The 23677-nt window shown below is 52.1% G+C and overlaps 1 protein-coding gene across 2 annotated transcripts in view; it reads right to left on the minus strand.

Annotated features, from left to right (window-relative positions):
- cd82b (CD82 molecule b) overlaps positions 1–12607 on the minus strand; it is an 865856-nt gene extending 853249 nt beyond the window's left edge. The window contains exon 1 of one of the 2 annotated variants that reach the window (XM_041196576.1): positions 12467–12607. The gene's annotated coding sequence lies outside the window, so the exon portion shown is untranslated. The remainder of the gene's footprint in view (positions 1–12466) is intronic. The other variant, XM_041196577.1, reaches the window with a different exon arrangement.
- Between the last annotated feature and the right edge of the window lie 11070 nt (positions 12608–23677).

Consider the following 23677-nt stretch of genomic DNA (forward strand, 5'->3'; position numbering starts at 1 on the left):
TGATCCTGAGATATCAGTCTGACCCTGAGATATCCCAGTCCGATCCCAGTCTGACCCTGGGATATCCTAGTCTGATCCCGGCCTGACCCTGGGATATCCCAATGCGATCCCGGTCTGACCCTGAGATATCCCAGTCCGATCCCAGTCTGACCCTGGGATATCCTAGTCTGATCCCGGTCTGACCCTGGGATATCCTAGTCTGATCCCGGTCTGACCCTGAGATATCCCAGTCCGATCCCAGTCTGACCCTGGGATATCCTAGTTTGATCCCGGTCTGACCCTGGGATATCCCAGTGTGATCCCGGTTTGACCCTGGGATATCCCAGTGTGATCCCGGTCTGACCCTGGGATATCCCAGTGTGATCCCGGCCTGACCCTGGGATATTCCAGTGTGATCCCGGTCTGACCCTGAGATTTCCCAGTGTGATCCCGGTCTGACCCTGGGATATCCCAGTCTGATCCCAGTCTGACCCTGAGATATCCCAGTCAGATGCCTGTCTGACCCTGAGATATCCCTGTTTGACCCTGGGATATGCCAGAGTGATCCCGGTCTGACCCTGGGATATCCCAGCGTGATCCCGGTCTGACCCTGAGATATCCCGGCGTGAACACGGTCTGACCCTAAGATATCCCAGCGTGATCCCGGTCTGACCCTAAGATATCCCGGTGCGATCCCGGTCTGACCCTGAGATATCCCAGTGCGATCCCGGTCTGACCCTGAGATATCCCAGTGCGATCCCGGTCTGACCCTGCGATATCCCGGTGTGATCCCGGTCTGACCCTGAGATATCCCAGTGTGATCCTGGTCTGACCCTGAGATATCCCGGTGTGATCCCGGTCTGACCCTGAGATATCCCACTGTGATCCCAGTCTGACCCTGAGATATCCCAGTATGATCCCGGTCTGACCCTGGGATATCCCAGTGTGATCCCAGTCTGACCCTGGGATATCCCAGTGCGATCCCGGTCTGACCCTGAGATATCCCAGTGTGATTCCAGTCTGACCCTGGGATATCCCAATGCGATCCCGGTCTCACCCTGAGATATCCCAGTCCGATCCCAGTCTGACCCTGGGATATTCTAGTCGGATCCCGGTCTGACCCTGGGATATCCTAGTCTGATCCCGGTCTGACCCTGGGATATCCCAGAGCGATCCCAGTCTGACCCTGAGATATCCCAGTCTGAGCCCTGTCTGACCCTGAGATATCCCTGTTTGACCCTGGGATATGCCAGCGTGATCCCGGTCTGACCCTGGGATATCCCAGCGTGATCCCGGTCTGACCCTGAGATATCCCGGCGTGAACCCGGTCTGACCCTGCGATTTCCCAGTGTGATGCCGGTCTGACCCTGGGATATCCCAGTCTGATCCCAGTCTGACCCTGAGATATCCCAGTCTGAGCCCTGTCTGACCCTGAGATATCCCTGTTTGACCCTGGGATATGCCAGCGTGATCCCGGTCTGACCCTGGGATATCCCAGTGTGATCCCGGTCTGACCCTGAGATATCTCGGCGTGAACCCGGTCTGACCCTGAGATATCCCAGCGTGATCCCGGTCTGACCCTGAGATATCCCAGTGCGATCCCGGTCTGACCCTGAGATATCCCAGTGCAATCCCGGTCTGACCCTGAGATATCCCAGTGCGATCCCGGTCTGACCCTGGGATATCCCAGTGTGATCCCGGTCTGACCCTGGGATATCCCAGTGTGATCCCGGTCTGACCCCGGGATATCCCAGTGCGATCCCAGTCTGACCCTGGGATATCCCAGTGTGATCCTGGGATATCCCAGTGTGATCCCTGTCTGACCCTGAGATATCCCAGTGTGATCCTGGTCTGACCCTGAGATATCCCGGTGCGATCCCGGTCTGACCCTGAGATATCCCACTGTGATCCCAGTCTGACCCTGAGATATCCCAGTGTGATCCCGGTCTGACCCTGGGATATCCCAGTGTGATCCCAGTCTGACCCTGGGATATCCCAGTGCGATCCCGGTCTGACCCTGAGATATCCCAGTGTGATTCCAGTCTGACCCTGGGATATCCCAATGCGATCCCGGTCTCACCCTGAGATATCCCAGTCCGATCCCAGTCTGACCCTGGGATATCCTAGTCTGATCCCGGTCTGACCCTGTGATATCCTAGTCTGATCCCGGTCTGACCCTGGGATATCCCAGTGCGATCCCAGTCTGACCCTGGGATATCCTAGTCTGATCCCGGTCTGACCCTGGGATATCCCAGTGTGATCCCGGTTTGACCCTGGGATATCCCAGTGTGATCCCGGTCTGACCATGGGATATCCCAGTGTGATCCCGGTCTGACCCTGAGATATCCCAGTGTGATCCCGGTCTGACCCTGAGATTTCCCAGTGTGATCCCGGTCAGACCCGGGGATATCCCATTCTGACCCTGAGATATCCCAGTCTGAGCCCTGTCTGACCCTGAGATATCCCTGTTTGACCCTGGGATATGCCAGCGTGATCCCGGTCTGACCCTGGGATATCCCAGCGTGAACCCGGTCTGACCCTGAGATTTCCCAGTGTGATCCCGGTCTGACCCTGGGATATCCCAGTCTGATCCCAGTCTGACCCTGAGAAATCCCAGTCTGAGCCCTGTCTGACCCTGAGATATCCCTGTTTGACCCTGGGATATGCCAGCGTGATCCCGGTCTGACCCTGGGATATCCCAGCGTGATCCCGGTCTGACCCTGAGATATCTCGGCGTGAACCCGGTCTGACCCTGAGATATCCCAGCGTGATCCCGGTCTGACCCTAAGATATCCCGGTGCGATCCCGGTCTGACCCTGAGATATCCCAGTGCGATCCCGGTCTGACCCTGAGATATCCCAGTGCGATCCCGGTCTGACCCTGGGATATCCCGGTGTGATCCCGGTCTGACCCTGAGATATCCCAGTGTGATCCTGGTCTGACCCTGAGATATCCCGGTGTGATCCCGGTCTGACCCTGAGATATCCCACTGTGATCCCAGTCTGACCCTGAGATATCCCAGTGCGATCCCGGTCTGACCCTGGGATATCCCAGTGTGATCCCGGTCTGACCCTGGGATATCCCAGTGCGATCCCGGTCTGACCCTGAGATATCCCAGTGTGATTCCAGTCTGACCCTGGGATATCCCAATGCGATCCCGGTCTCACCCTGAGATATCCCAGTCCGATCCCAGTCTGACCCTGGGATATTCTAGTCGGATCCCGGTCTGACCCTGGGATATCCTAGTCTGATCCCGGTCTGACCCTGGGATATCCCAGAGCGATCCCAGTCTGACCCTGAGATATCCCAGTCTGAGCCCTGTCTGACCCTGAGATATCCCTGTTTGACCCTGGGATATGCCAGCGTGATCCCGGTCTGACCCTGGGATATCCCAGCGTGATCCCGGTCTGACCCTGAGATATCCCGGCGTGAACCCGGTCTGACCCTGCGATTTCCCAGTGTGATGCCGGTCTGACCCTGGGATATCCCAGTCTGATCCCAGTCTGACCCTGAGATATCCCAGTCTGAGCCCTGTCTGACCCTGAGATATCCCTGTTTGACCCTGGGATATGCCAGCGTGATCCCGGTCTGACCCTGGGATATCCCAGCGTGATCCCGGTCTGACCCTGAGATATCTCGGCGTGAACCCGGTCTGACCCTGAGATATCCCAGCGTGATCCCGGTCTGACCCTGAGATATCCCAGTGCGATCCCGGTCTGACCCTGAGATATCCCAGTGCAATCCCGGTCTGACCCTGAGATATCCCAGTGCGATCCCGGTCTGACCCTGGGATATCCCAGTGTGATCCCGGTCTGACCCTGGGATATCCCAGTGTGATCCCGGTCTGACCCCGGGATATCCCAGTGCGATCCCAGTCTGACCCTGGGATATCCCAGTGTGATCCTGGGATATCCCAGTGTGATCCCTGTCTGACCCTGAGATATCCCAGTGTGATCCTGGTCTGACCCTGAGATATCCCGGTGCGATCCCGGTCTGACCCTGAGATATCCCACTGTGATCCCAGTCTGACCCTGAGATATCCCAGTGTGATCCCGGTCTGACCCTGAGATATCTCGGCGTGAACCCGGTCTGACCCTGAGATATCCCAGCGTGATCCCGGTCTGACCCTAAGATATCCCGGTGCGATCCCGGTCTGACCCTGAGATATCCCAGTGCGATCCCGGTCTGACCCTGAGATATCCCAGTGCGATCCCGGTCTGACCCTGGGATATCCCGGTGTGATCCCGGTCTGACCCTGAGATATCCCAGTGTGATCCTGGTCTGACCCTGAGATATCCCGGTGTGATCCCGGTCTGACCCTGAGATATCCCACTGTGATCCCAGTCTGACCCTGAGATATCCCAGTGCGATCCCGGTCTGACCCTGGGATATCCCAGTGTGATCCCGGTCTGACCCTGGGATATCCCAGTGCGATCCCGGTCTGACCCTGAGATATCCCAGTGTGATTCCAGTCTGACCCTGGGATATCCCAATGCGATCCCGGTCTCACCCTGAGATATCCCAGTCCGATCCCAGTCTGACCCTGGGATATTCTAGTCGGATCCCGGTCTGACCCTGGGATATCCTAGTCTGATCCCGGTCTGACCCTGGGATATCCCAGAGCGATCCCAGTCTGACCCTGAGATATCCCAGTCTGAGCCCTGTCTGACCCTGAGATATCCCTGTTTGACCCTGGGATATGCCAGCGTGATCCCGGTCTGACCCTGGGATATCCCAGCGTGATCCCGGTCTGACCCTGAGATATCCCGGCGTGAACCCGGTCTGACCCTGCGATTTCCCAGTGTGATGCCGGTCTGACCCTGGGATATCCCAGTCTGATCCCAGTCTGACCCTGAGATATCCCAGTCTGAGCCCTGTCTGACCCTGAGATATCCCTGTTTGACCCTGGGATATGCCAGCGTGATCCCGGTCTGACCCTGGGATATCCCAGCGTGATCCCGGTCTGACCCTGAGATATCTCGGCGTGAACCCGGTCTGACCCTGAGATATCCCAGCGTGATCCCGGTCTGACCCTGAGATATCCCAGTGCGATCCCGGTCTGACCCTGAGATATCCCAGTGCAATCCCGGTCTGACCCTGAGATATCCCAGTGCGATCCCGGTCTGACCCTGGGATATCCCAGTGTGATCCCGGTCTGACCCTGGGATATCCCAGTGTGATCCCGGTCTGACCCCGGGATATCCCAGTGCGATCCCAGTCTGACCCTGGGATATCCCAGTGTGATCCTGGGATATCCCAGTGTGATCCCTGTCTGACCCTGAGATATCCCAGTGTGATCCTGGTCTGACCCTGAGATATCCCGGTGCGATCCCGGTCTGACCCTGAGATATCCCACTGTGATCCCAGTCTGACCCTGAGATATCCCAGTGTGATCCCGGTCTGACCCTGGGATATCCCAGTGTGATCCCAGTCTGACCCTGGGATATCCCAGTGCGATCCCGGTCTGACCCTGAGATATCCCAGTGTGATTCCAGTCTGACCCTGGGATATCCCAATGCGATCCCGGTCTCACCCTGAGATATCCCAGTCCGATCCCAGTCTGACCCTGGGATATCCTAGTCTGATCCCGGTCTGACCCTGTGATATCCTAGTCTGATCCCGGTCTGACCCTGGGATATCCCAGTGCGATCCCAGTCTGACCCTGGGATATCCTAGTCTGATCCCGGTCTGACCCTGGGATATCCCAGTGTGATCCCGGTTTGACCCTGGGATATCCCAGTGTGATCCCGGTCTGACCATGGGATATCCCAGTGTGATCCCGGTCTGACCCTGAGATATCCCAGTGTGATCCCGGTCTGACCCTGAGATTTCCCAGTGTGATCCCGGTCAGACCCGGGGATATCCCATTCTGACCCTGAGATATCCCAGTCTGAGCCCTGTCTGACCCTGAGATATCCCTGTTTGACCCTGGGATATGCCAGCGTGATCCCGGTCTGACCCTGGGATATCCCAGCGTGAACCCGGTCTGACCCTGAGATTTCCCAGTGTGATCCCGGTCTGACCCTGGGATATCCCAGTCTGATCCCAGTCTGACCCTGAGAAATCCCAGTCTGAGCCCTGTCTGACCCTGAGATATCCCTGTTTGACCCTGGGATATGCCAGCGTGATCCCGGTCTGACCCTGGGATATCCCAGCGTGATCCCGGTCTGACCCTGAGATATCTCGGCGTGAACCCGGTCTGACCCTGAGATATCCCAGCGTGATCCCGGTCTGACCCTAAGATATCCCGGTGCGATCCCGGTCTGACCCTGAGATATCCCAGTGCGATCCCGGTCTGACCCTGAGATATCCCAGTGCGATCCCGGTCTGACCCTGGGATATCCCGGTGTGATCCCGGTCTGACCCTGAGATATCCCAGTGTGATCCTGGTCTGACCCTGAGATATCCCGGTGTGATCCCGGTCTGACCCTGAGATATCCCACTGTGATCCCAGTCTGACCCTGAGATATCCCAGTGCGATCCCGGTCTGACCCTGGGATATCCCAGTGTGATCCCGGTCTGACCCTGGGATATCCCAGTGCGATCCCGGTCTGACCCTGAGATATCCCAGTGTGATTCCAGTCTGACCCTGGGATATCCCAATGCGATCCCGGTCTCACCCTGAGATATCCCAGTCCGATCCCAGTCTGACCCTGGGATATTCTAGTCGGATCCCGGTCTGACCCTGGGATATCCTAGTCTGATCCCGGTCTGACCCTGGGATATCCCAGAGCGATCCCAGTCTGACCCTGAGATATCCCAGTCTGAGCCCTGTCTGACCCTGAGATATCCCAGTCTGAGCCCTGTCTGACCCTGAGATATCCCTGTTTGACCCTGGGATATGCCAGCGTGATCCCGGTCTGACCCTGGGATATCCTAGCGTGATCCCGGTCTGACCCTGAGATATCCCGGCGTGAACCCGGTCTGACCCTGCGATTTCCCAGTGTGATGCCGGTCTGACCCTGGGATATCCCAGTCTGATCCCAGTCTGACCCTGAGATATCCCAGTCTGAGCCCTGTCTGACCCTGAGATATCCCTGTTTGACCCTGGGATATGCCAGCGTGATCCCGGTCTGACCCTGGGATATCCTAGCGTGATCCCGGTCTGACCCTGAGATATCTCGGCGTAAACCCGGTCTGACCCTGAGATATCCCAGCGTGATCCCGGTCTGACCCTGAGATATCCGAGTGCGATCCCGGTCTGACCCTGAGATATCCCAGTGCGATCCCGGTCTGACCCTGGGATATCCCAGTGTGATCCCGGTCTGACCCTGGGATATCCCAGTGCGATCCCAGTCTGACCCTGGGATATCCCAGTGTGATCCTGTGATATCCCAGTGTGATCCCAGTCTGACCCTGAGATATCCCAGTGTGATCCTGGTCTGACCCTGAGATATCCCGGTGCGATCCCGGTCTGACCCTGAGATATCCCACTGTGATCCCAGTCTGACCCTGAGATATCCCAGTGTGATCCCGGTCTGACCCTGGGATATCCCAGTGTGATCCCAGTCTGACCCTGGGATATCCCAGTGCGATCCCGGTCTGACCCTGAGATATCCCAGTTTGATTCCAGTCTGACCCTGGGATATCCCAATGCGATCCCGGTCTCACCCTGAGATATCCCAGTCCGATCCCAGTCTGACCCTGGGATATCCTAGTCTGATCCCGGTCTGACCCTGGGATATCCTAGTCTGATCCCGGTCTGACCCTGGGATATCCCAGTGCGATCCCAGTCTGACCCTGGTATATCCTAGTCCGATCCCGGTCTGACCCTGGGATATCCCAGTGTGATCCCGGTTTGACCCTGGGATATCCCAGTGTGATCCCGGTCTGACCATGGGATATCCCAGTGTGATCCCGGTCTGACCCTGAGATATCCCAGTGTGATCCCGGTCTGACCCTGAGATTTCCCAGTGTGATCCCGGTCAGACCCTGGGATATCCCATTCTGACCCTGAGATATCCCAGTCTGAGCCCTGTCTGACCCTGAGATATCCCTGTTTGACCCTGGGATATGCCAGCGTGATCCCGGTCTGACCCTGGGATATCCCAGCGTGATCCCGGTCTGACCCTGGGATATCCCGGCGTGAACCCGGTCTGACCCTGAGATTTCCCAGTGTGATCCCGGACTGACCCTGGGATATCCCAGTCTGATCCCAGTCTGATCCTGAGATATCCGAGTCTGAGCCCTGTCTGACCCTGAGATATCCCTGTTTGACCCTGGGATATGCCAGCGTGATCCCGGTCTGACCCTGGGATATCCCAGCGTGATCCCGGTCTGACCCTGAGATATCTCGGCGTGAACCCGGTCTGACCCTAATATATCCCAGCGTGATCCCAGTCTGACCCTGAGATATCCCAGTGCGATCCCGGTCTGACCATGGGATATCCCAGTGTGATCCCGGTCTGACCCTGGGATATCCCAGTGCGATCCCAGTCTGACCCTGGGATATCCCAGTGCGATCCCAGTCTGACCCTGGGATATCCCAGTGTGATCCTGGGATATCCCAGTGTGATCCCAGTCTGACCCTGAGATATCCCAGTGTGATCCTGGTCTGACCCTGAGATATCCCGGTACGATCCCGGTCTGACCCTGAGATATCCCACTGTGATCCCAGTCTGACCCTGAGATATCCCAGTGTGATCCCGGTCTGACCCTGGGATATCCCAGTGTGATCCCGGTCTGACCCTGGGATATCCCAGTGCGATCCCGGTCTGACCCTGAGATATCCCAGTGTGATTCCAGTCTGACCCTGGGATATCCCAATGCGATCCCGGTCTCACCCTGAGATATCCCAGTCCGATCCCAGTCTGACCCTGGGATATCCTAGTCTGATCCCGGTCTGACCCTGGGATATCCTAGTCTGATCCCGGTCTGTCCCTGGGATATCCCAGTGTGATCCCGGTTTGACCCTGGGATATCCCAGTGTGATCCCGGTCTGACCATGGGATATCCCAGTGTGATCCCGGTCTGACCCTGAGATATCCCAGTGTGATCCCGGTCTGACCCTGAGATTTCCCAGTGTGATCCCGGTCTGACCCTGGGATATCCCATTCTGACCCTGAGATATCCCAGTCTGAGCCCTGTCTGACCCTGAGATATCCCTGTTTGACCCTGGGATATCCCAGCGTGATCCCGGTCTGACCCTGGGATATCCCTGCATGATCCCGGTCTGACCCTGAGATATCCCGGCGTGAACCCGGTCTGACCCTGAGATATCCCAGCATGATCCCGGTCTGACCCTGAGATATCCCGCTGTGATCCCGGTCTGACCCTGAGATATATATCCCAGCGTGATCCCGGTCTGACCCTGAGATATCCGAGTGCGATCCCGGTCTGACCCTGAGATATCCCAGTGCGATCCCGGTCTGACCCTGGGATATCCCAGTGTGATCCCGGTCTGACCCTGGGATATCCCAGTGCGATCCCAGTCTGACCCTGGGATATCCCAGTGTGATCCTGTGATATCCCAGTGTGATCCCAGTCTGACCCTGAGATATCCCAGTGTGATCCTGGTCTGACCCTGAGATATCCCGGTGCGATCCCGGTCTGACCCTGAGATATCCCACTGTGATCCCAGTCTGACCCTGAGATATCCCAGTGTGATCCCGGTCTGACCCTGGGATATCCCAGTGTGATCCCAGTCTGACCCTGGGATATCCCAGTGCGATCCCGGTCTGACCCTGAGATATCCCAGTTTGATTCCAGTCTGACCCTGGGATATCCCAATGCGATCCCGGTCTCACCCTGAGATATCCCAGTCCGATCCCAGTCTGACCCTGGGATATCCTAGTCTGATCCCGGTCTGACCCTGGGATATCCTAGTCTGATCCCGGTCTGACCCTGGGATATCCCAGTGCGATCCCAGTCTGACCCTGGTATATCCTAGTCCGATCCCGGTCTGACCCTGGGATATCCCAGTGTGATCCCGGTTTGACCCTGGGATATCCCAGTGTGATCCCGGTCTGACCATGGGATATCCCAGTGTGATCCCGGTCTGACCCTGAGATATCCCAGTGTGATCCCGGTCTGACCCTGAGATTTCCCAGTGTGATCCCGGTCAGACCCTGGGATATCCCATTCTGACCCTGAGATATCCCAGTCTGAGCCCTGTCTGACCCTGAGATATCCCTGTTTGACCCTGGGATATGCCAGCGTGATCCCGGTCTGACCCTGGGATATCCCAGCGTGATCCCGGTCTGACCCTGGGATATCCCGGCGTGAACCCAGTCTGACCCTGAGATTTCCCAGTGTGATCCCGGACTGACCCTGGGATATCCCAGTCTGATCCCAGTCTGATCCTGAGATATCCGAGTCTGAGCCCTGTCTGACCCTGAGATATCCCTGTTTGACCCTGGGATATGCCAGCGTGATCCCGGTCTGACCCTGGGATATCCCAGCGTGATCCCGGTCTGACCCTGAGATATCTCGGCGTGAACCCGGTCTGACCCTAATATATCCCAGCGTGATCCCAGTCTGACCCTGAGATATCCCAGTGCGATCCCGGTCTGACCATGGGATATCCCAGTGTGATCCCGGTCTGACCCTGGGATATCCCAGTGCGATCCCAGTCTGACCCTGGGATATCCCAGTGCGATCCCAGTCTGACCCTGGGATATCCCAGTGTGATCCTGGGATATCCCAGTGTGATCCCAGTCTGACCCTGAGATATCCCAGTGTGATCCTGGTCTGACCCTGAGATATCCCGGTACGATCCCGGTCTGACCCTGAGATATCCCACTGTGATCCCAGTCTGACCCTGAGATATCCCAGTGTGATCCCGGTCTGACCCTGGGATATCCCAGTGTGATCCCGGTCTGACCCTGGGATATCCCAGTGCGATCCCGGTCTGACCCTGAGATATCCCAGTGTGATTCCAGTCTGACCCTGGGATATCCCAATGCGATCCCGGTCTCACCCTGAGATATCCCAGTCCGATCCCAGTCTGACCCTGGGATATCCTAGTCTGATCCCGGTCTGACCCTGGGATATCCTAGTCTGATCCCGGTCTGTCCCTGGGATATCCCAGTGTGATCCCGGTTTGACCCTGGGATATCCCAGTGTGATCCCGGTCTGACCATGGGATATCCCAGTGTGATCCCGGTCTGACCCTGAGATATCCCAGTGTGATCCCGGTCTGACCCTGAGATTTCCCAGTGTGATCCCGGTCTGACCCTGGGATATCCCATTCTGACCCTGAGATATCCCAGTCTGAGCCCTGTCTGACCCTGAGATATCCCTGTTTGACCCTGGGATATCCCAGCGTGATCCCGGTCTGACCCTGGGATATCCCTGCATGATCCCGGTCTGACCCTGAGATATCCCGGCGTGAACCCGGTCTGACCCTGAGATATCCCAGCATGATCCCGGTCTGACCCTGAGATATCCCGCTGTGATCCCGGTCTGACCCTGAGATATATATCCCAGTGCGATCCCGGTCTGACCCTGAGATATCCCAGTGCGATCCCGGTCTGACCCTGGGATATCCCAGTGCGATCCCGGTCTGACCCTGGGATATCCCAGTGCGATCCCGGTCTGACCCTGGGATATCCCAGTGTGATCCTGGGATATCCCAGTGTGATCCCGGTCTGACCCTGAGATATCCCAGTGTGATCCCGGTCTGACCCTGAGATATCCCGGTGCGATCCCGGTCTGACCCTGAGATATCCCACTGTGATCCCGGTCTGACCCTGAGATATCCCAGTGTGATCCCGGTCTGACCCTGGGATATCCCAGTGCGATCCCGGTTTGACCCTGGGATATCCCAGTGTGATCCTGGGATATCCCAGTGTGATCCCGGTCTGACCCTGAGATATCCCAGTGTGATCCCGGTCTGACCCTGAGATATCCCACTGTGATCCCAGTCTGACCCTGAGATATCCCAGTGTGATTCCAGTCTGACCCTGGGATATCCCAATGCGATCCGTTCTGACCCTGAGATATCCCAGTGCGATCCCGGTGTGATCCTGGGATATCCCGGCGTGATCCCGGTCTGACCCTGAGATATCCCGGCGCGATCCCGGTGTGATCCTGGGATATCCCGGCGCGATCCCGGTCTGACCCTGGGATATCCCGGCGCGATCCCGGTCTGACCCTGGGATATCCCGGCGCGATCCCGGTCTGACCCTGGGATATCCCGATGCGATCCCGGTCTGACCCTGGGATACCCAGTCTTATCCCAGTGTGATCCTGGGATAGCCCAGTCTGAGCCTTGTCTGCTGTTGCTCTGGGTGATGTCCCTCTAGCTCGCCGGCTCGTCCCAGTCCCACGCGTCCCAGGATCAGAGACAGCGGCCGAGCCGGGAAGGACCGGACCGGGCAGAGCCGAGAGCCGAACAGAGGAGGACCGGGCTCAGCAGATCCGAGCTGCCGGGCCGGGCCGGGCCAGGTCGGGCCGGGCCGGTCAGGTCAGGAAAGGAGCAGAGCGCCGCTGCCTCGACTCCTGGTGCTGCAAACCCAGCCCCTGCGCTAAGAGTTCAAACACTTACCGAGAGGAGTCGGGGAGCAGAGCCAGGCTGCAGCTGGAGTAGAGCAAGGACAGATTACACAGTGAACTGGAAAACAGAGCAGACTGACTTCTCCCAGAGAGAGTTTCAACCAACAGGGGGAGGGAAAGAGAGAGAGAGAGGAACTGAAAGAGAGAGAGCACCAGTCTGTGAATGGAGAGAGCAGGCAGTGTATGTATACGCCAGACTGCATGGAGAGAGCAGGCAGTGTTTGTACACTGTAAATGGAGAGAACAGGCATTGTGTGTACACACTAGAGAGCAGGCAGTGTATGTATACGCCATACTGAATGGAGAGAGCAGGCAGAGTATGTACACGCCAGACTGAATGGAGAGAGCAGGCAGAGTATGTACACGCCAGACTGTAAATGGAGAGAGCAGGCAGTGTCTGTGTTAACCAAACTGTGAATGGAGAGGGCAGGCAGTGTGCATGTACACCAAACTGTGAATGGAGAGAGCAGGCAGTGTGTGTACACACCAGACTGTGAATGGAGAGGGCAGGCAGTGTGTATACACACCAAACTATGAATGGAGAGGGCACGTAGTGTGTGTACACACCAAACTGTGAATAGAGAGAGCAGTCAGTGTATGTACACACCAGACTGAATAGAGAAAGCAGGCAGTGTATGTACACGCCAGACTGAATGGAGAGAGCCGGCAGTGTATGTACACACCAGGCTGTAAGTGGAGAGAGCAGGCAGTGTCTGTGTTAACCAAACTGTGAATGGAGAGAGCAGGCAGTTTGCGTGTACACCAAACTGTGAATGGAGAGAGCAGGCAGTGTATGTATACGCCAGACTGCATGGAGAGAGCAGGCAGTGTATGTACATGGTAAATGGAGAGAGCAGGCAGTGTATGTATACGCCATACTAAATGGAGAGAGCAGGCAGTGTGCGCGTACACCAAACTGTGAATGGAGAGGGCAGGCAGTGTATATACACACCAAACTGTGAATGGAGAGGGCACATAGTGTGTGTACACATCAAACTGTGAATGGAGAGGGCAGGCAGTGTGCGTGTACACCAAACTATGAATGGAGAGAGCAGGCAGTGTGTGTACACACGAGACTGTAAATGGAGAGAGCAGGCAGTGTGTGTACATACCAGACTGTGAATGGAGAGAGCAAGCAGTGTGTGTACACGCCAGACTGAATGGCGAGAGCAGGCAGTGTATTTACACGCCAGGCTGTAAATGGAGAGAGCAGGCAGCGTCTGTGTTAACCAAACTGTGAATGGAAAGGGCAGGCAGTGTGCGTGTACACCAAACTGTGAATGGAGAGGGCAGGCAGTGTGCGTGTATACCAAACTGTGAATAGAGAGAGCAGCCAGTGTGTGTACACACCAGACGGTGAATGGAGAGAGCAGGCAGTGTGTGTACACACCAGACTGTGAATGAAGATAGGGGACAGTGTGTGTGCACACCAGACTGAATGGAGAGAGCAGGCAGTGTATGTACACACCAGGCTGTAAATGGAGAGAGCAGGCAGTGTGAGTATACACCAAACTGTGAATGGACAGGGCAGGCAGTGTGTATACACACCAAACTGTGAATGGAGAGGGCACGTAGTGTGTGTACACACCAAACTGTGAATGGAGAGAGCAGTCAGTGTGTGTACACACTAGAGAGCAGGCAGTGTATGTATACGCCATACTGAATGGATAGAGCAGGCAGAGTATGTACACGCCAGACTGAATGGAGAGAGCAGGCAGAGTATGTACACGCCAGACTGAATGGTGAGAGCAGGCAGTGTATGTACACGCCAGACTGAATGGAGAGAACAGGCAGTGTATGTACACACCAGGCTGTAAATGGAGAGAGCAGGCAGCGTCTGTGTTAACCAAACTGTGAATGGAAAGGGCAGGCAGTGTGCGTGTACACCAAACTGTGAATGGAGAGAGCAGGCAGTGTGTGTGCACACAAGACTGTAAATGGCAGTGCGTGTACACACCAGACTGTGAATGGAGAGAGGGGACAGTGTGTGAGCACACCAGACTGAATGGAGAGAGCATGCAGTGTATGTACACACCAGGCTGTAAATGGAGAGAGCAGGCAGTGTGCGTGTACACCAAACTGTGAATGGAGAGAGCAGGCAGTGTGTGTGCACACGAGACTGTAAATGGCAGTGTGTGTACACACCAGACTGAATGGAGAGAGCAGGCAGTGTATGTACACACCAGACTGAATGGAGAGAGCAGGCAGTGTATGTACATGCTAGGCTGAATGGAGAGAGCAGGCACTGTATGTACACTCCAGGCTGTAAATGGAGAGAGCAGGCAGTGTCTGTGTTAACAAAACTGTGAATGGAGAGAGCAGGCAGTGTGCATGTACACCAAACTGTGAATGGAGAGAGCAGGCAATGTGTGTACACAACAGACTGTAAATGGCAAGAGCAGGCAGTGTGTGTATACACCAGACTGTGAATGGAGAGGGCAGGCAGTGTGTTAGCACACGAGACTGTAAATGGCAGTGTGTGTACACACCAGACTGAATGGAGAGAGCAGGCAGTGTATGTACACACCATACTGAATGGAGAGAGCAGGCAGTGTATGTACACGCCAGACTGAATGGAGAGAGCAGGCAGTGTCTGCGTTAACCAAACTGTGAATGGAGAGAGCAGGCAATGTGTGTACACACCAGACTGTAAATGGCGAGAGCAGGCAGTGTGTGTACACACCAGACTGTGAATGGAGAGGGCAGGCAGTTTGTGTACACACCAAACTGTGAATGGAGAGAGCAGTCAGTGTTTATACACGCCAGACTGAATGGAGAAAGCAGGCAGTGTATGTACACGCCAGACTGAATGCAGAGAGCAGGCAGTGTCTGTGTTAACCAAACTGTGAATGGAGAGCGCAGGCAGTGTGTGTACACACCAGATGGTGAATGGAGAGGGCAAGCAGTGTGTGTATACACCAGACGGTGAATGGAGAGGGCAGGCAGTGTGTTTACACAGGGATGCAAAAGAGGCCAGAATTAGAGGAGTGCAGATATCTTGGTGGGTTGTGGGGTTGGAGGAGTTTACAGAGATAGAGAAATCTGAGGACATGTAGGGATTTGAAAACAAGGAGGAGAATTTTAAAATCTAGACGTTATTTGACGGGGAAGCAGTTTAGGTCAGCGAGCACAGGGTTGATAGGGTGATGTAACAACACAGGCAGCAGGGTTTTGGCTGACCTCCAGTTTGCAGAGGGTAGAATGTGGAGACCAGCCAGGAGTGAGTTGGACTTAACAAACCTCGAGGTAATGAAGGATTGAATGAAGGTTTCAGCAGTTGAAGAGTTGAAACAAGGGTGAAGTCGGGCAATGATGCAGAGATAACACTAGACCATCTTAGTGATGGTGTAAATATGAGGTTGGAAGCTCATCTCTGGATCCATGCCATGTATTTTCATAATTGTTTGCTGTACCTGCGTGTTGACATTCTGAGATTTGAATAGGAGGACACTCAGGTCTCTCTGAATGCCAGCATTTCCCACTCTGTCACCATTTAAAAATATTCTACTTTCTATTTTTTCTACTAAAGTGGATAACTTCATGTGTCTCCACATCATATTCCATCTAAGAAGCTCTTTCCCAACCCATCGAAATCCTTTTGCAGCCTTTGTGCCCTCCTCACAGTTTACTTTCTCATCCAACTTTGTACTGTCAGTAATGTTGGCTGCCTCACAGTGAGTCTGTTTCCTGGCTGACGGCCACTGACACACCCGCTAATGTTTCTGAGCTCAGACATCACCTGAACTCAACTTATTGAGGAGCCCTCGTGATCACATGGGTAGCGAGGGCAACCTGCCACCCAGTGGAAGCTGTGTGTACTGCCACCAGCTGGTGTCTCCTGCTCATAGTGGTTGTGATGACCATGTGGTCCTTCTCAGACTGTGGTAACCACTTTTCTCATTCATGTTTGCATTGCGGGCAGACTGACATGGGTGCTATCTCCCCAGGTGGCTCAGTACATCAAACACTGGGGCTGCATTTTAATTAGGGGTGTGTGGGCTGGGGGCTTAAAACTGGCAAAACTGAACCTTGTGTCCGGAAGCCAGCTGCAGACCATTCTCTCCCTTGTTTCATTCCTGGGCATTAATCTCTATGCGATGAGCAATCCCCTCAGCAGATGTGGCTTGGTAGATAAGATATGTTAATAACTAAATTAGAGCAATATTGACATGGGATTTCTACTTGAACTCTGTATCCATGGTTTTCAAGGCTTCCTGGAACTCACTGGTGAAGACACGACAAGAGCACAGTGGAAAAGAGGGGAAATATGTTAATAAAAACTTAATACTACATCTTCTTTCTTACCTATTAGTGCGAAAAGGTTTGATGGTAGTGCTTGTACTGAGAGGTTAATCTACAGACTTCGGATGTGTTCATCTATCCTTGGAAGGTTTCGGGATCTATCTACCATCACAGACCTGCAGCTCCATAGGAGAGAGGGATGAAGCAGCAGAGAGACACAGATCACAGGAGGCCATACTCAACTCATAGGGTCTAAGGCAGAGAATGGGGTTCCTCAAAAGCAGTGTCATTGACAGACCCTGGGTTACAGTAGCTGTGTCCTGCTGAGCAGGCATTCTCTATTGTGGACTCTCCACTGCTGTTCCTGACTACACCATCTGCTCTTGCCTTGTGAAGTGTGAATCACAAGGTGAAAACGCAAGTATCTCTCTACCATTCCCGTTGAAATACAAATATCTGAAGTGGTGCACAAGCAGTGTCAATCCTGTGTAATCAGTGTGTGCCGTAAGCACTGGCACTCTGTATCTCAGTCACAGTGTGTGCACAGTAAGCACTGGCACTCTGTATCTCAGTCATACTGTGTGTGCAGAAAGCACTGGCAGTCTGTATCTCAACCACAGGGTGTGTACGGTAAGCACTGGCACTCTGTATCTCAGTCACAGGGTGTGTACAGTAAGCACTGGTATTCTGTATCTCAGTCATACTGTATGTGCAGAAAGCACTGGCAGTCTGTATCTCAGTCACAGGGTGTGTACAGTAAGCACTGGCAGTCTGTATCTCAGTCACAGGGTGTGTATAGCAAGCACTGGCACTCTGTATCTCAGTCACACTGTGTGTGCAGTAAGCACTGACAGTCTGTATCTCAGTCACAGTGTGTGCAGAAAGCACTGGCACTCTGTATCTCAGTCACACCTTGTGTGCAGTAAGCACTGGCACTCTGTTTCTCAATCACAGTGTGTGCAGAAAGCACTGGCACTCTGTATCTCATTCTAGTTAATGAGAAGGAATGTGAAATATTAGATACAATAAGCATAGTGAGAGAGGAAGTACTGGAGCGATTGACATCCTTGAAGGTGGATAAGTCACCAGGGCCAGATGGATTGTATCTGGTAAAGGAAGCCAGGGAGGAAATAGCGAATGCTCTGGGGATCATTTTCCAATCCTCACTAGATACAGGTGAGTTACCAGAGGATTGGAGGTCTGCAAATGTTGTACCATTATTTAAAAAGGGTGCAAGCAATCGGCCAGAAAATTATAGACCCATCAGTCTAACTTCAGTGGTGGGCAAATTATTGGAATCAATTCTGAGAGACAGGATAAACTGTCACTTAGAAGAGAATAGATTGATCATGGATAATCAGATTGTGTCTTACTAAACTAATCGAAATTTTTGAGGAAGTAACAAGGAGGATTGATGAGGGTAGTGCAGTGGATGTTGTCTGCATAGATTTCAGTAAGGCATTTAACAAGATCCCACATGGCAGACTGGTCAGAAAAGTGAGAACACATGGGATACAGGGAAAGGTGGCAAGTTGGATCTAAAATTAGCTCAGTGACAGGAAACAAAGGGTAATGGTCAATGGATGTTTTTGTGATTGAAGAACAGTTTCCAGTGGTGTTCCACAGGGCTCAGTGTTGGGGCCCTTGCTGTTTGTTTTATATATTAATGATTTGGACATAAATGTGGAGGCATGATCAGGAAATTTGCAGATGACACAAAAACTGGCCATGTAGTTGATAGTGAAGAGGATAGCTGCTGTTTCCAGAATGATTTCAATGGTTTGGTTGAATGGGCGGAAAAGTGGTCAATGGAATTCAATCCAGAAAAGTGCAAAGTAATGCATTTGGGGAGGGCAAACAAAGTAAGGGAATACTCAATAAATGGGAGGATATTGAGAGAGGTTGAGGAAGTGAGAGACCTTGGAGTGCATGTCCACAAGTCCTTGAAGGTGGCAGGACAGGTAGATAAGCTGGTAAAGAAAGCATATGGAATGCTTTCCTTTATTGAGCGAGGTATTGAATACAAAAACACGGATGGAACTGTATAAAACACTGGTTTGGCCACAGCTGGAATTTTGTGTACAGATCTGGTCACCACATTACAGGAAGGACCTAATTGCTCTTTGAGAGAGTACAGAGGAGATTTACAAGAAAAAGCAGGGCTTAAAAACTGCAGCTATGAGAAGAGATTGGATAGGCTAGGGTTATTTTCCTTCAAACAGAGGAGACTAAGGGTTGACCTAATTGAGGTGTACAAAGCTATGAGGGGCCTAGATAGGGTAGACAGGAAAAACTTGTTTCCCCTAGCTGAGGGGTCAATTACCAGGGGGCATAGTTTTAAGGTGATTGGTAGAAGGACTAGAGGGGGCATGAGTAAAAACATTTTCACCCAGAGGGTGGTGGGCGTCTGGAATTCACTGTCTAAGTTGGTGCCTGAGGCTGAAATGCTCAATTCATTTAAAAGGTACCTGGATCCATATCTGGAGCGCTGTAACCTGCAAAGCTACCGACCAGGTGCTGGAAAGTAGGATTAAAATGAACAGCTAGTTTCTTTTTAATCTTTTACTGACCAACACAGACATGATAGGCTGAATAGCCTCTTTTTGCACTGTAACTTTTCTACGCTTATATCTTAATTACACTGTGTGTTCAGTAAGCACTGGCATTCTGTATGTCAATCACATTGTGTGTTCAGTAAGCATTGGCACTCTGTATCTCAGTCACACTGTGTGTACAGTAAGCACTGGCACTCTGTATCTCAGTCACACTGTGTGTACAGTAAGCACTGGCTCTATCTCAGTCACACTGTGTACAGTAAGCACTGGCACTCTATCTCAGTCACACTGTGTGCAGTAAGCACTGGCACTCTATCTCAGTCACACTGTGTGTACAGTAAGCACTGGCTCTCTGAATCTCAGTCACACTGTGTGTACAGTAAGCACTCGCTCTGTATCTCAGTCACAGTGTGTGTGCAGTAAGCACTTGCACTCCATATCTCAGTCTCACAGTGTGTACGGTAAGCACTGGTACTTTGTTTCTCTGTCACAATGTGTAATGGTAAGCACTGGTACTTTGTTCCTCTGTCACACTGTGTGTGTGCAGAAAACACTGGCACTTTGTATGTCAGTTACTGCTACTCTGCACCAAGCAGGGCACTTCATCTGTATTTGCCCTCGAAATCTACTTTATTCATAATGTTTGTAAAAGTATATTACATAACAGTTCAAAGTTGACATTACATAAAATGCAAAATGGTCAGTTTCTTTTCGTACAGTAAGAGCACTCTGAGGTGTGACACTATGGTGGCTGCCTTCTGTCTGATCAGATAATGCTTTGTGTGGTTGTGTCAACTCTGTTATACATCGTCTGGTGTGTCCCACCCTGACATGGCTGTCTCTGCTGCAGAGGAAGACAGTGAGCTGAGAAGCTGCACAATTCACTGGCCTCTGTTTTCTCTGGGCCTCCTCCCAGCCAGCTGAGCTTTTCATTTCTCCTCCCCTCATAGAAACTAGGAGCAGGAGGAGGTCATTCAGCTCTTCAAGCCTGCTCTGCCATTCAATATGATCATGACTGATCCTCTATCTCAACATCATACTCCTGCACTCTCCCTATATCCCTTGATGCCTTTAGAGTCCAAAAATCTATCTATTTCCTTCTTAAATATATTCAGTGACTTGGCCTCCACAGCCCTCTGTGGTAGAGAATGCCATAGGCTCACCACCCTCCGGATGAAGAAGTTTCTCCTCATCTCCTAAATGGCCTACCCCATATCCCGAGACTGTGTCCCTTGTTCTAGACCCCCCCAGCCAGAGGAAACATCATCCCTGCATCCAGTCTGTCCCACCCTGTCAGAATTTTATGTTTCAATGAGATCCCCTCTCATTCTTCTAAACTCCATTGAATATAGGCCTAGTTGGCTCAATCTCTCCTCATACGAAAATTCTGCCATCCCAGTAATCAGTCTGGTGAACCTTGGTTACACTCCCTCTATCGCAAATATATCCCTTCTTAGGTAAGGAGACCAAACTTACACACAAAACTCTAGGTGTGCTCTCACCAAGGCCCTATACAGCTGCAGTAAGACATCCTTGCTGCTGTACTCAAGTCCCTAACAATGCAGGCCAACATACCATATGTCTTCTGAACTGCTTGCTGTACCTGCATGCTAGCTTTCAGTGATTGGTGTACAAGGACACCCAGGTCTCTTTTTACAACAACATTTCCCAATCTATTACCATTTAAATAATACTCCATCATTCTGTTTTTCCTACCAAAGTGGATAACTTCATACTGATCCACGTTATGCTGCATCTGCTGTGTATTTGCCCACTCACTCAATCTGTCTAAATCACATTGAAGCCTCTTAATATCCTCCTCAACATTCACATTCCCACCTATTTTTGTATCGTCAGCAAACTTGGAAATATTATATTTGGTTCCCTCATCCAAATCACTGATATATATTGTGAATAGCTGGGACCCAAGCACTGATCCCTGCAGTTCCCCACTAGTCACCGCTTGCCACTCCTAAAAAAAGACCCATTTATTCCGACTGTCTGTTTCCTGTCTGCTAACCAATTCTCAATCTGTGCCAATATATTATCCCCAATCCCATGTGCTTCAATTTTGCACACTGACCTCTCATGTGGGACTTTATCAAAAGCTTTCTGAAAATCCAAATACACCACATTCACTTGTTCTCCTTTGTCTATTCTGCTAGTTCCATCCTCAAAAAACTCCAGTGGTTTGTCAAACATAATTTCACTTTCATAAATCCATGTTGACTTTGTCTAATTCCGTTGACATGTTCTAAGTGCCCTGTTATCACATCCTTTATAATAGACTCTAGCATTTATATTTGCCACTCTCCAATCTGCTGGGACTGATCCAGAATCTACAGAATTTTGGAAGATGACAACCAAGCGCATCCACTATTTCCATGGCCACCTCCTTCAGGACCCTGGAACATAAATTATCAGGCTCTGGAGATTTATCGGCTTTCAGTCCCATTAATTTCTCCAGCAATGTTTTTTTTAGTAATACTAATTTACTTCAATTCTTACTTCTCACTAGACCCTTGAATTCTCTAGCATTACTGGAAAGTTATTTGTGTCTTTGTGAAGGCAGAACTAAAGTAGTTGTTTAATTGCTCTGCCATTTCTTTGTTCTCTATTATAAATTCTCCTGTTTCAGACTGTAAGGGACCTACATTTGTCTTCACTAATCTTTTTCTTCTTATATACCTTAGAGGTTTATACAGTCCACTTTTATGTTCCTTGCAAGTTTACTCTCATACTCTATTTTTCCCTCATTCAATCCCTTGATCCTCCTTTGCTGAATTCTTAGCTGCTCCTAATCCTCAAGCTTGCTACTTTTTCCAGCAACTTTATATAACTCCTCTTTGGATCTAATACATTCCTTAATGTCTTTTGTCAGCCATGGTTGGGCCATTTTTCTTGTTGTGTTTTTGCACCAGAAAGGAATATATAACTCTTCCAAAGCCCTTCCAAACAGTCAGCCTCCAGAGGTCATGGCCATCAGCGACTGTCTCCCAGCTGTCTGTGATGGTGTTCACTACCTTCATCCCTCATTTGCAGGGCTATGGACATTCAGTGGGTCATGACCCAGTGGGCCGCTGACTGTATAGAAGGTCTTTGAGTATACAAGCCTCATCCATTAGGGGAACTTGTCTGAACTAGAGCAGGCGTTGTTCGATTATCAATGAGGGTATGCTGATGGAATTAGCACACTCCAGGACTTATGAACCTCAAGAAATGCTGAGGATATGTCTGAGCCGGTGACGATGGAAACTGTTCAGCCTTTTCTCTGGCCTAGCAGACATTGCCCAGGTCTCACCACTGTAGAGGAGTGCATTGAGGACACAGGCTTGCTAGTCTTGCAGTTGATGTTCTCAGTCAGGTTGCTGTTGTTTCACATTCTCCTACTCAGCTTGGACATAACAGCTGCAGCTTTCGCAAATGTGTATTGATTTCACCATTAAGTGACAGATTGTTGGTGATTGTGGAGCCTTATCTGTGAAGCTATCAACAACCTCCAGATTCACATTGTCAATGCTGATAAGTGATGGTATGACAACATTGTGGACCATGATATTTGTCTTCCTGATGCTGATGATCAAACCATCTTTACAGGCCGTGAGAAAGTCTGTCCTTTTCTTGCAGCAGGTGATCCTCAGTATGGGATATTAGTGTGACATCATCCACATTGAGGAACTCTGTGACGAAGACTTGGTGCAGCTCTGTCTTGGAACTGAGGTGAGCAGGGCTGAGCAGCTTCCTGTCAGCTCTGCTGTGTCAGTGGACAGCCTCTGTCGACCTGAGGACATATGACAGCAGCAAAGAGAATATACCAAAGAGTGTCGGTGTCAGATCACAGCCCTGTTTGACCCCAATACGGCACTCAGAGGGCCCTGATGCTGCCCTGCCATAGCTGCCCTTCCCTATCACACTGTCATGGAAAGAGGAAATCACATTGAGCACCTTTGCTAACATGGCGGATCCTTGGTGAGATCAATGAAGACAATATCTAGTCACCTCCTTCGTTCATGATGTTTCTCTCACAGCTGCTGGACTGGGATGGTCATGTCAATTGTAGATCTCCCAGTTCTGAAAGCACACTGGGATTTGGGATAGATGTGTTCAGCCAGGATCTGCAGTATGCTTTCCTCATGATGCTCATCAGGGAGATGCCTCAATAGTTGGTGCAGAGGCTACGGTCACCATTGTACAGGGTTACAGTCTTTGCATCACCCATATCCTGGGCACTTGGCCCTCTCTCCAGCAGAGACAGAGGAGTTTGTGTAGGTACTGCAGGAGCGCCAGTTTCCCATGCTCGCTAAGTTCAGGTGGTATAGCTTCAGCGCTTGGAGCTTTGCCCATGGCAAGTGAGTCAATAGTTTTGCTCAGCTCCCCTACTGTGGGTTGGATATCCAGCTGTACCA

Source organism: Carcharodon carcharias, chromosome 10 (assembly GCF_017639515.1).
Source record: "Carcharodon carcharias isolate sCarCar2 chromosome 10, sCarCar2.pri, whole genome shotgun sequence".
Taxonomy (NCBI): Eukaryota; Metazoa; Chordata; class Chondrichthyes; order Lamniformes; family Lamnidae; genus Carcharodon; species Carcharodon carcharias.